Below are 13,936 nucleotides of genomic sequence, written 5' to 3'. Positions count from 1 at the left end.
CAGACGCGCGTGCGCAATATCGGTCGATGGCCCAGCCCTAATTTCAGGTGCCGAGAGGGTGTGAGCTAACCGGCCTGGGACGATCCCGCGCAGGTCAGGTTGCTGCGCGTAGTTGTGAGTTCCTGCCCCGCCCCCGAGCCGCACAGCCTCTATTGCGCATGTCACGTTACGTCTTCTGCCCAACCCCTCCACCCTCCTCCTCCCAGCAACCGGCCAAGCAGCTGCGGCTGAAGTGAAGACCCGAGCGGGACTCACTGAGAGCGGACTTCAGGACCAGGTACTGGTTGGACGGAGCCGCCAGGGAGGGGGGAGGGCCGAGGGGAACCCCGGGGCTCAGCCTCGGGTCGCCTCCGACGCCGCCTCCGCCTGGGCCTCTGCAGCAGCCGTGTCTGCCCTTCCTCGGCCGGTGCTTACCCTCTGCTCCCGGGGCTTCCCATCTCCTAGGGCCGCGGCCTGTGGGGAGGAAGGAGCTACGCCGCCGCTCGCTTAGCCCGGTCCTGGGGGTTAGGGACGAGGCCTCCAGGGGACACGGGATAGGGTCGCTGCTCCGGGGCTCGTAAAGGGGGTGAAAGAATTTCTCTGTGCACATAAGCAAAGCCTAAAAACTTGTTATAAAAGAATTCTCCTTTCTCTAGCATTCTGTAGTTTGTCAATCTTCCCAAACCCCGTTTGCTTTTCTAAAAGAATTTCTACATTTTTGCCTTCTACCACCTGGCTTTCTTCCTGCTTCTCTGGCTACTTCTTCCGTTCCTTTTGCTATATTCACTTCCTCCCAAAACACACATGTGGGTATATCACAAGGCTCAGTTCTCAACCATCTGCCCTTGTGAGTCTAGACTGTCTTACAAATCTCATTCACTCTAATGACCTCAACTCTCTATTCAGATGAATCCCAAATCTTCATCTCTTTTCAACTCAAGAGTTCTACCCCCATCTCTCACAGTCTGCTGAACATTTCTCCTTGGATACACTACTGTCGCATCCCCTTCTGGATTATGTTGTTTCTGCCAGTGAGACCACCATTCTCCAGATAACTCCGACCTGAAACCTTGTAGTCATCAGAGTTACTTAGTAATGGACTAGTTAAGGTGGTGAGCTCCTTGTTAGTGAATATTATGTGTCCGGGATATTATATAAAGGATTTCTGTTTTGGGTGCACCGTTGGATTGGGTAACATCTAAAATTCGTTCCATTTCCAGTATTCCATGATCTTGACTTCTCCCATGTCCTGTTCATTCACAATGCCACTTCCATTTTGTATTCCCACCTCTACTTTCCTAGTCTATATCCCCCATCACTTAACACATGAATTTTAAAATAATGTGATTCTTTCCTCTAAAATCTAATGCCAAATATGTATCCTTTAAACTTCAGTGTGTGTGTGTGTGTGTGTGTGTGTGTTTCTTAAAAATCTTTGGGTGATTCCTCTTTCAAAGAAAATCCAAACATCTTAGCCTGACATTCAGGATCCTCTATAGTTTTGCATTATCCTGTCTTTCCAACTGTATCTCCTATTGCACCCCTCTACCAAAACTCTACTCCAGCCAAATTAATCTGTTGTGTGTGACTCTGCCATTGTACATTCCTACCTCCACAACTTTTCTTATTTTTCTGCCAGGAATGACCTTCCCTCTTCTGTCTGCTTTCCTAATTTTTTTAAGTCCCCCATCCTTCCTGAAGCCTGTCTGGGTCATGCACAGTGGCCTTTAACTTCTCTGAACCCTACATATAACCACTATTGTCTAGAAGTTTCATTTGGTAATTATTGCTGCCTTATATTGTTATCTATAATTTCTGCATGCATCCTTTCTCCTCAAATTATAAACTCCTTGAGAACTGGCATTGTTCATGTTGCCTCTTAGTAGCCTCAGTATTACATTAATAGACACTCAGTAATATTTAATGATGTTGAGAGGCAAGCAGCTTTATCTCTTAAGTCTTGGCACCAGCAAATGCTAGCTCTTGATTAACCAATAAATAGCTCCACACCCTCTTAAACTTTAGTGAAAAAACTTCTGTTTATACTTAATATTTTTGCTTTTTTCTAGAAATGGATAAATATGTAAAACCATGTTAGTCCTAAAATTTGAAGGAACAGCATTTGTAAAGAGTCCTTGTTCATATTTTAGAACCTGCTTATGTCACATTTAATAGTACCGTTCAGCAAATTCCCATAGAATGATAAAACTTTTGAAAATTTTTGAAAACTTTTTATTAATATCTTTTGTTTTTATACCACATTTATGTCCAAATATGTACCTTCCTTCCCCACTCTGACCCCTAACCTAGTGAGGCATCCTTTGTAACAAAGATTTTAAAAGGAAAGAAAAAAATAATTCAACAAAGCTAGCCAACACATTAATGTCTGATGATGATGTATTCCACACCCATTTAGCTTCCCATCTCTTCAGTGAAGGGAGAAAGGTACAATTTCTCAGCTGCTGATGCTGATGCCAAACTCTCATTACACAGTGTTGTTTACCTTTATCTTTTATTCTTTATCTTTACATTGTTATAGCTGTGTATGTTGTTTTTTAGGTTCTACTTCACTTTGCATCAGTTCATTAAAGTCTCCCCTTGCCTTTCTGAATTCTTTATTTTTGTTGTTCCTTATGGTATATTCTATTATTGTCATGTACCAGAGAATTATAGAGTTTTAGTTCTAGAAGAAAATTTAGATATCATCTCTAAGTAACTCCTTATAATTTTATATGCAGCTATTGGCAAAAGGATAGCAATCCATGGGGTGGCTAGGTGGCACAGCAGACAGAGCACTGGACTTGGAATAAAGAAGACTCATCTTCATGAGTTCAAATCTGGCCCAAAATTTACTAGCTGTGTGACCCTGGGCAAGTCATTTAACCCTGTTTGCCTCAGTTCCTCATTTGTAAAATGGGCTGGAGAAGGAAATGGCAAACCATTCTAGTGCTCTTGCCAAGAGAACCCCTAAAAGGGTCACAAAGAGTTGGACATGACTAAAACAACCCAATAATCCATGGACTGAGTAGCCTATCTGATTATAGTGTTGAACTTATAGGAAGTAAGCTTTAGATGGTGCTGGTAGAGGTCAGTGATTCAGCATTTGAGAGTCATGGCATGCAGGCAGTGGAAAAATTGAAACCCAGTGGGACGGCCAGGTGGCTCAGCAAGGAAGAGCACCGGCTCCAGTGTCAGGATGACCTGGGGATCAAATCCAGGCTTAGATACTCAGCACCACATCCAGAAATAATTGGCCATGTAACCTTGAGCAAGTTACTTAACCCTGATTGCTTTAAAAAAAAAAAAATTGAAACCCAAGCTAGAAAACATGTGTTTTTCCAAAGAGCTCAATTCTTTAGATCTGGCTATAATTATGTTTACCTTCCATCCCTGATAATCACCCCATTATCTCTCTTGCTTTTTGTGGCTAAACTCCTCAAGAAAGCTGTCCACAATAGATGTTTTTGTTTCCTCTAACTCTCTTCTTATTCTCTACAGTCTGGCTTCTGATTTCTTCATTCAACCAAAACTCTTCTCTCCAAAGTTAACAGTGACTTCTTACTTGTCATATCCAATGGCCCTTGCCTTTTGACCTTCATCCTTTGACACAGTTATCACCCTCTTCTCTTCTCTCTAGGTGTTCAGGATGCCATTCTCTCCTGGTTCTCCCACCTGACAACTTCTTGGTCTTTTTTTTTTCATCCAGGTAATTCCCTCTAACCATGGGTGTTCCACTGGGTTCCACTGACCTGGACCTTCTCCTTTTCCTCAGTATTGTTTCACATGGTGATCTCATCAATTCTCATGGATTCAATTATCATCTTCTGCTAATGATTTTTTTTTTTTGGAGAGGGAAAGATAGGGCAATTAGGGTTGAGTGACTTGCCCAAGATCACACGGCAAGTTTTGTGTAAAGTGTCTGAGGCCGGATTTGAACTCGGGTCTTCCTGACTCCAGGGCCAGTGCTCTATTCACTGTGCCACCTAGCCACCCCTTCTGCTAATGATTCTTAAATATGCTTATTAATCCTTAGCCTCTCTGCTGCCTCCCAGTCTCACATGTCCAGCTGTCTGTTTGACATCTTGAACTAGATGTTCTGTAGACATCTTAAATGGAACATGTCCAAAACTATGGTTATAATCTTTCCCCCCCAAAACCTTCCCTGTTACTGTCAGGAGTACCACCGTCCTTCCAGTCTCCCACAGTCACTGCCTGGGTGTCTGTCATCCTCGGGTGTCATCCTTGGCTTAGTCAATAAACATTTATTAAGTGCCTACCATGTGGCAGGCACTGCGCTAACCTCTGAAGATACAAAGAAAGGCAAAAGGCAGTCCCTTTCCTGGAGGAGAGCACAGTCCATGGAGAAAGACAGCATATAAAAAGGAGGGGAGGACAGACAGGTAGGAAATTGAGATAGCTACCATAGGCGCCCTCCTTAAATGGAGGTTCCGGTACAGGCCCTCCATCTCCCCATGCCTGCACTTACTAGCTATTGTCTGTTGGTTGGATGGCCTGCCACAAGTTTATCCCCACTCTAAAACATCCTGCATTTAGTTGCCAGAGTGATTTTCCTAAAAAGCAGGTACAGCTATAGGACTAAATAAATTCCATTGTCTCCCTTTTGTGTCCAAGATCAAATATAAAATACTCTATTTGGTGTCCAGAGCCCTTTATAACCTAGCCCCTCTCACCACCACTTTCCAGTCTTCTTACATTTTATACCCACTATATATTCTTTGATTCAGTGGCACTAGCCTCCTTGCTCCTCTTCAAACAAGACATTCCATCTACCAATTCTGGTCATTTTTACTGGCTGTCACTCATGCACAGAATGTTCTCCTGCCTCATCTCTGCTTCCTGGCTTCTTTCAAATTCAAGTTAAAATCTCACCTTCTGCAGGAAGCTTTTCCCAATCTCTCAATTCTAGTACCTTCCCTCTGTTGATTATTTCCTATTTATACTGTATATATCTTATTTGTACATGTTATATACATGTTGTCCCTCCTATTAGATTGTGGGCTTCTCAAGGGTCAGGATTGTCTTTTGCCTTTTTTTTTCCCAGTGCTTAGCACAGTGCCTGGTACATAACTGCTTACTTGACTATATACATATAACTTATATATACTTATAACTAGGTATATACAGATATACATGTAACTTGACTACTGAGACTGAGAGTGGCTATACCAATAGCAACCTGATAGCTGGATTGTTGGAGTAATAATAAACCAATGTGAAAGAATTCCTGATCTGGAACTAAAGGGCATTTTTATTAGCTGTTTGCTCTTGGTTCACATATTGAAATCAACAACAGAAATATACTTTACCCAATACTATAGACTTGGACTTGTCTCTCCTTACATTGTCTGACTAGATGAAAGATTTCCATTAGTGTAATTATTGTAATGTAAAATGCTTTGTTTTACTAATAAACTGTTACTGGAAAGTGTTAAAGATAGCTAGGTGGTGAAATTGGTAAGAGTACTAGAGTTGGAGTCAGGAAAACCTGAGTTCAAATTCTACCTAAGACAATTACTAGCTGTGTAACCCTGGGAAAATCACTTTAACTCTTCAGTCTTATTTTCTTCATTTGTCAATAAGAATAACATAAGTACCTAACTTACAGGGTTGAAGATCAAATGAGAGCTTTGTAAATCATAAAGAACTTTAGAGATGCTAGCTATTAATTTGGCAAAAACTTTCTCCATAACTTAAATAGTTCTCTTGAGTTTTGTGATCTGTTTAGTTATATCATGGATAACTTGATTTGATTGATTGATCAGTAAGTTTGAACAGCATGATTTTGCCTATGTGTGTAGAAATAATTTAGAAACAAACAAAAAAGTAAACTGAAAAGTTTTTCACCTGGTCAGACATTGAATGTAGGAGGGGAAAGATCATCCAGTCTGGAGAGCGCTTGCTCCAAACCCCTAATTTTATAGATCATGAAAATGACTTCCCCAAGATCACACTGCTAGTTGTCAGCAGCTGAGATTAAAATTCAGGTCTCTCAACTCATGTTTCTTGTATTCATTTGAAGATTCACATGCAAATAGAATTTCAATTTGATGTAGAAAATTTAAAATAGAAATTCGATTTGATATCCAGTTTTGTATGGTTTAAGTTAGCAAACCTTTGTAAGAACATACTAAATACAAGATATTGTACAAAGACTGGAATGTAACAGGGCCTGTCCTCAAGTATTTTACTTTCTTCTTGGAGTGGGTTACAGCATTTATACAGATAAGTATAATGCAGGAGAGGAGATGATGAGTACAAGGGAAAGATCAGATAAAGTGGGAAATGAGAGGATTCTAACAATTGAATGGATCAGAGGAAGGAATCATTAGTCTGGTAAGCATTTATCAAGTATTGCTCTCTGCTAAGCACTGTGGTAGGAGAGATACAGAGACAAAAGTGGGACAATACCTGCCTTTAAGGAGCTTATATTTTGCCAAAAGGATAAAACATGTTTACATTTACAGATATAATAAATATAAAGTGATTTCTCCCTGCCTGGGGCTTAGGAATGGATAAAAAAAAAAAAAAGGGGGGGGGGGGGGGGGAGGTGTGAAGCCAAGATGGCAGAGTAGAAGCACGTCCTTCCTGCAGCGTTGGCTTCCACCCTCCCCAATCCATGTAAAAAGGGGACTCTAAACAAACTTTGGAGCTGCAGAACCCACAAAATGACACAGAGAAGCTAACCTCCCGCTGAGGACAGGCTGGCAGGAATCCAGCACAGCGCTCTGGGAAACAAGCCCAGCCCCACGCTGAGGCTTTAGCCCCAGGGCAGGCCTGACCAGACGCTGGCCAGAGGGACTCCAGATCAGCAGCAGCTGTGGCCATTTCCAGATTTATCAACACATAGACACAAAGGACAAAGTGAGAGGTCAGTGCAGTCTGGACTTTGGGACCAGTAAGTAGGAGTGCATGGCTTTTACCCCCAGGGCGAAAAGCCTCTGAGACACCAGCACAGCCAGCCACTGCCACATGGAGGCTTGAGCTCTTGGCCTGCAGAATGTAGGGGGACCAAGCACCAGTCTGAGGGGTAATCGCTCTTGCTTTAATCTGCTTGGATCTGGATTGCAATCTAGGGTGGAGGTTCTGGGGTGTGTGTCCAGTTTGCCAGAGGGTGTGGAGACCTCAGAGAGGGCACCCATCTAATACCTCTGGCAGCTGAGAAAACCCCAGCGTTTGGGACGAAAGCTCCCCTGTCTGGTGGCAGAGTCCTACTGTGGCAAAAAGCCCAAAAGTCAAGTAATTGAGTGGCAAAATGAGCAGGCAAAAGAAACAAAGCAGACAGAAGATTCCAACATTACACTCCTCTTTTGGGGACAAAAAGGATCAAAGCATGGAACAGGAGGAAAACAGTGAAGTCAGAACTCCTGCACCAAAAGCTTCAAAGGAAAATACAAGCTGGTTACAGGCCATAGAGGACCTTAAGAAAGATTTTGAAAAGCAAATAAGAGAAATGGAGGAAAAATTGGGAAGACAAATGAGAACAATGCAAGAAAATTATGAAATGAGAGTCAACAGCCTGAGGAAAATAACACCTTAAAAAACAGACTGACTCAAATGCCAAAGGAGGCCCAAAAAGGCAATGAGGAGAAGAATGCCTTAAAAAGTCGAATTTGCCAGATGGAAAAAGAATCTCAAAAACTCAATGAGGAGAATCATTGCTTCAGAATTAGATTGGAGCAAATGGAAGCTAATGACTTTATGAGAAATCAAGATGCTGTTAAACAGATCCAAACAAATGAAAGAATAGAAGGCAATGTGAAATATCTCATGGGAAAAACCACTGACCTGGAAAATAGATCCAGGAGAGAGAATTTAAAAATTATTGGACTACCTGAAAGCCATGACCAAAGTAAGAACCTAGAAATCATCCTCCAGGAAGTTCTCAAAGAAAACTGGCCTGATGTTTTAGTACCAGAGGGCAAAATAGAGGTTGAAAGAATCCACTGATCACCTCCTGAAAAAGATCCCCAAAAGAAAACTCCTAGGAATATTATAGCCAGGTTCCGGAATTCCCAGATTAAGGAGAGAATATTACAAGCAGCCAGGAAGAAACAATTTGAATATTGTGGAAACACAATCAGGATAACCCAGGATCTGGCAGCTTCTACACTGAGGGATCGAAGGGCCTGGAATCTGATATTCCGGAGGTCAAAGGAGCTGGGATTAAAACCAAGAGTCACCTACCCAGCAAAACTGAGTATCATGTCTCAGGGGAAAATATGGTCATTCAGTGGAATAGAGGACTTTCAATCATTCTTGCTGAAAAAATCAGAGTTGAATAGAAAATTTGACATTCAAATACAAGAAGCAAGAGAAGTATGAGAAGGTAAACAGGGAAAAGGAATCATAAGAAACTTATCAAAGTTGAACTATTAACATTCCTACATGGAAAAACAATAATTGTAACTTATGAAACTTTTCTCAGTAGTTAAAGGGATTAGAAATATATATATTTTTTTCTATATATGAGGGTATATGGGCATATGAATGTGTGTATATATGTTTACAGGTATACATAGATAGAGGGCACAGGACCAATTTAACAGGAAGGAATGATACTTAAAAGTGAAATTAAGAGGTGAGAGGAATATAATGAGAGGATATGGGGAGAGACAGGATTGGGGTAAACTATCTCATACAGAAGAGGCAAGGGAAAATGGTTACAATGGAGGGGAAGAATAGGAAGGCAAAAGGGAATGGTCAATCTTATTTCCATTGAATTTGGTTTGAGGAGGGAGTGAAATACACACTAAATAGGGTATCTCACCCTCCAGGAGAATGGGGGGAGAAGGGGATGAGAGGGGGGATGAGGGAAGGGAGAGGGTAGTCTGGGGGGGAGGGAAGTTGGAAGCACTCACTTTTGAAAATAGACGGGATCAAAGTAGAGAATAGAACAAGTGGGAGGTGGGATAGGAGGGAGGGAAATGTAGTCAGTCTTTTACAATATATCTGCTATGTTATTGTTTGCATTAGCCACACATGTACAACCTATACTGAACTGCCTATCTTCCCAGTAAGGGTGGGTGACAAGGAAGGAAGGGAATGAGTCTGGAATTGAAAGTTTTAAAATCAAATATTCAAATATATATATATGTATGTATGTGTGTGTGTGTGTGTGTGTGTATATATATATATATACACTATTATTAATACCATCTTACATGTAATTGCGAAATAAAATATACAGGCACTGAGGCATAGAGATCCACTGGAAAAGTAGAAAGGGGTATGGGAGAAAATATGGGAGAGAGCATATTGGAGGAGGGGATATCCTGTGGGACTGCTATTTTGGGGCAGTGGTTAGGGGAAAAACAGGGAGAAAATTTGTAGCTCAAAATCTGGCAGAAACGAATGATGTAAATCAGAAGTTAATAAAGCATTAAAAAGAAAAGACAAAAAAAACCTAGCAATTGGGAATCAGCAAAGTCCATTCAAGCTGTGCCTTCAAGGGAGGTGGGGGTTTCAAGAGGTGGAGGTCATGAAGAAAAAACATTCTAAGCATGGGAGTAGAATTCAGGGGAAAGTGGGTTTGATAGAAATTTTCAAGTCATCTAAGTAAAGATGAGGATTGAAGAGATTACCAAGGGCAAGAATATAAACCTGGAGAGAAGAGAGTACAAAAAAGTGCCTTTGAGGGACACCCCTATTTAGAGTAAGAGACTGATAGACGGATAAAGATCTGGTAGAGGAGCAGTCACATCAGTAATACCACCAGGTATTAGCACAGAAGCTAGAAAAGTTGGGTATTGAGGAGGAAAGGGATAGAAAGCAGTGTCAAAAACTTCCAAAAGGTCAAACTTGAAAAAAGACTATTGAATATAGAAGTTAAGATATTTAAGAGACCAACTTCTGGAAAGTGTAGATTTCTGTGCTTTGGACAACAGTGCTTTGCTAATATGTGTGCAGGCAATTCCATTACATTAAAAATCCTGTATGGATGGATCTTTTCACAATTCCATCACATTCCCTCTAAAGAGTATGATTTCTTTTTTGTTAAGCATTTTTGTATAGCAGTTATGTTTAATATGGTATTAAATATTCTCAGTTAATTTTGACATGTTTTTAAAACTACTGGGATTTTATTATTTTATAGAATACTTCTGGAATTAAAAGTGTCTACATACACAGGCCCCTGAGATGAACTTCTATCACATTGTTATGAGTTGTAATGTGTAGTGAATTGCTTTTTGAATTATATTTTACAAAATTAACCATATTCTTAGCAGTGTGTGGGCAATTTGAAGCCCAAAACATGATTCTGAGAAAAAGTGCTTTCTAGCCAAGGTAAAACTGGTTGAGACTCCTGGACCAAGAGTTGTCTAGGTATTTCCCATCCCTGAGACTCTTGGAAGACCGGACACTGAGCTCAGGAAGCTGTAGAGACTGATCAAGGGCTAATTCACTCTTTTCTTCTCCCACCAGGCCTGCCCCTTTGCATTATCCTGGCTTCTCAATTGTCTGGTTGTGAATGTTCCTGTGACATACTGGAAAGCTAAAGTTTAATCTTGTTTCCTTAATAAAGTGATAGTTGTAAAGCAATAGAACAGAGGGATATGCAGGATGATTAAGTTGTTTAGAAAGAGAATGTGAGTTTAGGGATTTATCAGAGATACAAAATGGAGGAGCCAATGGAGAAACAAGGAAAGTCCTTAGAGACTGGGTTTTGAATTAGCTCTGCAGCAAAGACTAAAGAAATTGTAGGGAAAAAAAAAGTCTTACTTACTAGAAACCTCACTTGGCAACTTGAAAACTTATATCCAAACACTGTGACAGCTTTGCTCATGACCTGAGCAACTTAATCATCTAGGCTTACTATAGTTCAGGTTTTCTTAACCTTTTTTTGTGTCATGGACCCTTTTGACAGTCTGGTGAAACCTACAAGCCCTTTCTCAGAATAATGGTTTTATATACATAAAATAAAACACAAAGGTTAATAAAAATAAAGATATTTTTTCCCCATCCAAGTTTATGGGCCCACTGAAACCCATCCACTATCTATGGATCCAGGTTAAGAATCCCTAAAGTAGTTATTTTGACCCTGTAACCTAGCTTTCAGGCCTAAACTGTACATGGCTACCATGGGATTCACTAACCTTTAAGTCAGAAATCTAATTCTATAAATATGTACACTCAAAAATAAGAAAAAGAAATTTATCACTAGTATGTCGTATCCCAATGCTCCCCATTTAGAATAAACAGGGTCAATGCAAGTATAATCAATAATCTTATAACAAAGGATATATTTCTTTTTAATTGACAAAAAGTCTCTTTTACATGGTAGCTTCCCTGAAAATTTACTATAATTTGTAAACACTCAGTAAACCAGGCATTTGTTTTCTATGACAGCCCAGCTAACCACAGTATGTGTTAAACATCCTCATCATATCTTCCACATTGAGGAGTTTTGACTATGTAGGTAATTTGATGTCCCATGAAATTTGATTGAATGAGAGTCTGTCTATAACTATGAGAAATTTGAGAGGTTATCTAGTATCAGAATTACCAGTCTTTAGGGAGAACTACTTTAAACCATCTCAGGTGAATATCATCTTTTTTCCCCCCTTAAAAAGAAATCTCTGCAGATATCAAGTCATAGTCTTTTTTGGGGGGAGGGGGAAAATAATCCAGTATATATAACAAACTTCACTGTCAAGAATTATTTCCTTAAATCTGATTTGAATTCCAGTGGCTGTAGATACTTGGATATCATTTTTTAAAAATTGATATCTTTGGGGGCATCTAGGTGGCACAGTGAATAGAGCACTGACCCTGGAGTCAGGAGGACCTGAGTTCAAATCCAGCCTCAGACACTTGACACACTAGCTGTGTGACCTTGGGCAAGTCACTTAACACCAATTGCCCTCCAAAAAGCAAAAAAAAAAATTTTTTTATATCTTTTGGGGCTTTTTGCATCATTTTAACTCCTCAGCTTATTAATTTCTACTTTCTACTCAGAGAACCACCCCTTATAACAAAGAATAAAAGAGAAAGATGAGGAAAAAAATAGATTAACAAAATCCAGGAGTACATGCTGTATATCATCACCATTGTTTCTTACTTCTGCAAAAAAGAGAGGGAGGTACATTCTCATTCATTTGTCTTCAGGACCTTAATTCTACAACATTCAATTTAAATTTTTGTTACTGTTTTTTCCAGTTATGATGTTGTAGTAATTATGTATATTCTTTTCCTGGTTCTGCTTTATTTTGCATCAGTTCATATAAATCTTCCATTTAGTCATGTTCTTCATTTCCATTACATTCACATACTTCTATTTGTTTAGGCATTCCCTAATCAATGGTCATCTACTTTGTTATCTTTAGCTATTGTTAATGGAACAGGAAATTCTTAATGGAATCTTCTTATACTTTTTCCTCATATGAAACAGTTACAATTCTTTTAAGCTCCTTTTCTTTTACAAGTTAAAATCTTACTTTAACTCTTCTCTAAAATAATTTTGAAGTTCTTCATGTTTAATTGCAAAATTGGACATAGTACTATAATGCATATCTGAAAAGTGCTAAGTGTGTCAGAAAGAATACTTTGTGCAATTCAGTATGTGTAAGGTCTGTTCTCCCAGTTACTTGTAGTCTCACCCTTTGATTGGCTATCATTTCAAGTGAGCATATTCTCTCTTTTCTCACCCTGGTCAAAATGATATTGTTGATATAGGGCCCATTTTAAAGTATTCCTTTCTGTATCTCTCTAGGTTGATGATAACATTCCTTAAATACCACTTTTCATCCATTTATATATATAGAAATTACAAATTGCATCCTACTTTTTCCAAAAAAGAGTAGGGTAAACATGAAAATATTTATAGCTGTATTCTTTGAGTGACATCTTTGCATTTTAATTTTAAAATATAAGTTCTTAAAAGTTTGTTCATATATTTGTCATGTGAAGAATCAGCATAGAATTAGAAAGGTAACTGAAGTTTTTTACTTAATTCCCCTGAACCCTTGCCTGTCATTATATACATATATAATATGCATATTATATGTGTGTATATAGTATGTATGTCTTTGTTAGTGTGCATATATGCATATGCATATATACACATCTACACATGCATGTGTGCATGCGTGTGTATGTGTGTGTGTGTGTGTGAAAAATGTACACTTGCCAAAAAGACTATTTTATGGAGAACTTAACACAGGGCAGGCATTTACATGGTGGTCAGAAGAAGCTACACAAGGTCACTCTTAAGGTTTCTCTCAAGAACTTTGGAATTGATTGTGTGACATGGGAGACACTGGCACAGGACTGCTCAGCATGACATGCCCACTTCAGAGAAGGTGCTGTGCTCCATTAGCAAAGCAGAATTGAAACAGCTCAAAGGAAATTCAGGAGGCACAAATTTGGAGTATCCACTCCAAATGTTCACAAGGACTGTTCATGCCCAACCTGTGGTAGAGCATGCTAAGCTCATATTGGTCTGATCAACCAAAGTCAAACACATTGAAACTTTAGTCTAGCATAGTGATGTCATTTTGGTCCTCTTCAAGAACAAAGGACAACAACCATATACACTGTACTTGGAAATAAACATTATTTCCAAGTGCAGTGTTTTGAGATTATTTCCTTTTTCTCTTTTTTTTTTTTTACTTTGTTACAATATTTTTCCAGGGTATAGAAGTTAAGCTCTTCCCATTCCATTTTCTACCTATATTTAGATAAAACATCTTTCTTTGCATCAAAAGCTCCTTTTCTTTATATCTTAGAATCTAAATAGATTATTTCTTTTCTTAGTCATGTCCCAAATCATCCTGCTGTTCCTCTTCCCTACTTTTTTTTTTAATAGAGATTTTTTCTTGGCATTTTTATGGAATGCTCCATTCCTTCACAAAGGGCAGAAAGTTTTTTCTCAGTAGAAAATATCTCCCCTATCTAAAAAGGGAGCGGTATCATGCTAGAGTATATTTCTATGTTCTTC

The 13,936-nt window shown here is 39.4% G+C and overlaps 1 protein-coding gene across 5 annotated transcripts in view; it reads left to right on the top strand.

Annotated features, from left to right (window-relative positions):
• The first annotated feature begins 137 nt into the window (after window positions 1-137).
• STRADA (STE20 related adaptor alpha) overlaps window positions 138-13,936 on the top strand; it is a 37,895-nt gene continuing 24,096 nt past the window's right edge. For 2 of the 5 annotated variants that reach the window (XM_069076270.1, XM_069076268.1), the window contains exon 1: window positions 138-277. The gene's annotated coding sequence lies outside the window, so the exon portion shown is untranslated. Of the gene's footprint in view, window positions 278-12,099; window positions 12,110-13,936 lie in introns of those variants that run through there. The other 3 variants (XM_069076271.1, XM_069076269.1, XM_069076276.1) reach the window with 2 other exon arrangements.

The sequence above is a fragment of the Petaurus breviceps genome, unplaced genomic scaffold (assembly GCF_028583685.1).
Source record: "Petaurus breviceps papuanus isolate PSGF00001 unplaced genomic scaffold, PetGlider_PUasm1.0 90925, whole genome shotgun sequence".
NCBI lineage: Eukaryota > Metazoa > Chordata > Mammalia > Diprotodontia > Petauridae > Petaurus > Petaurus breviceps.
This window is presented reverse-complemented; position numbering and strand designations above follow the sequence as displayed.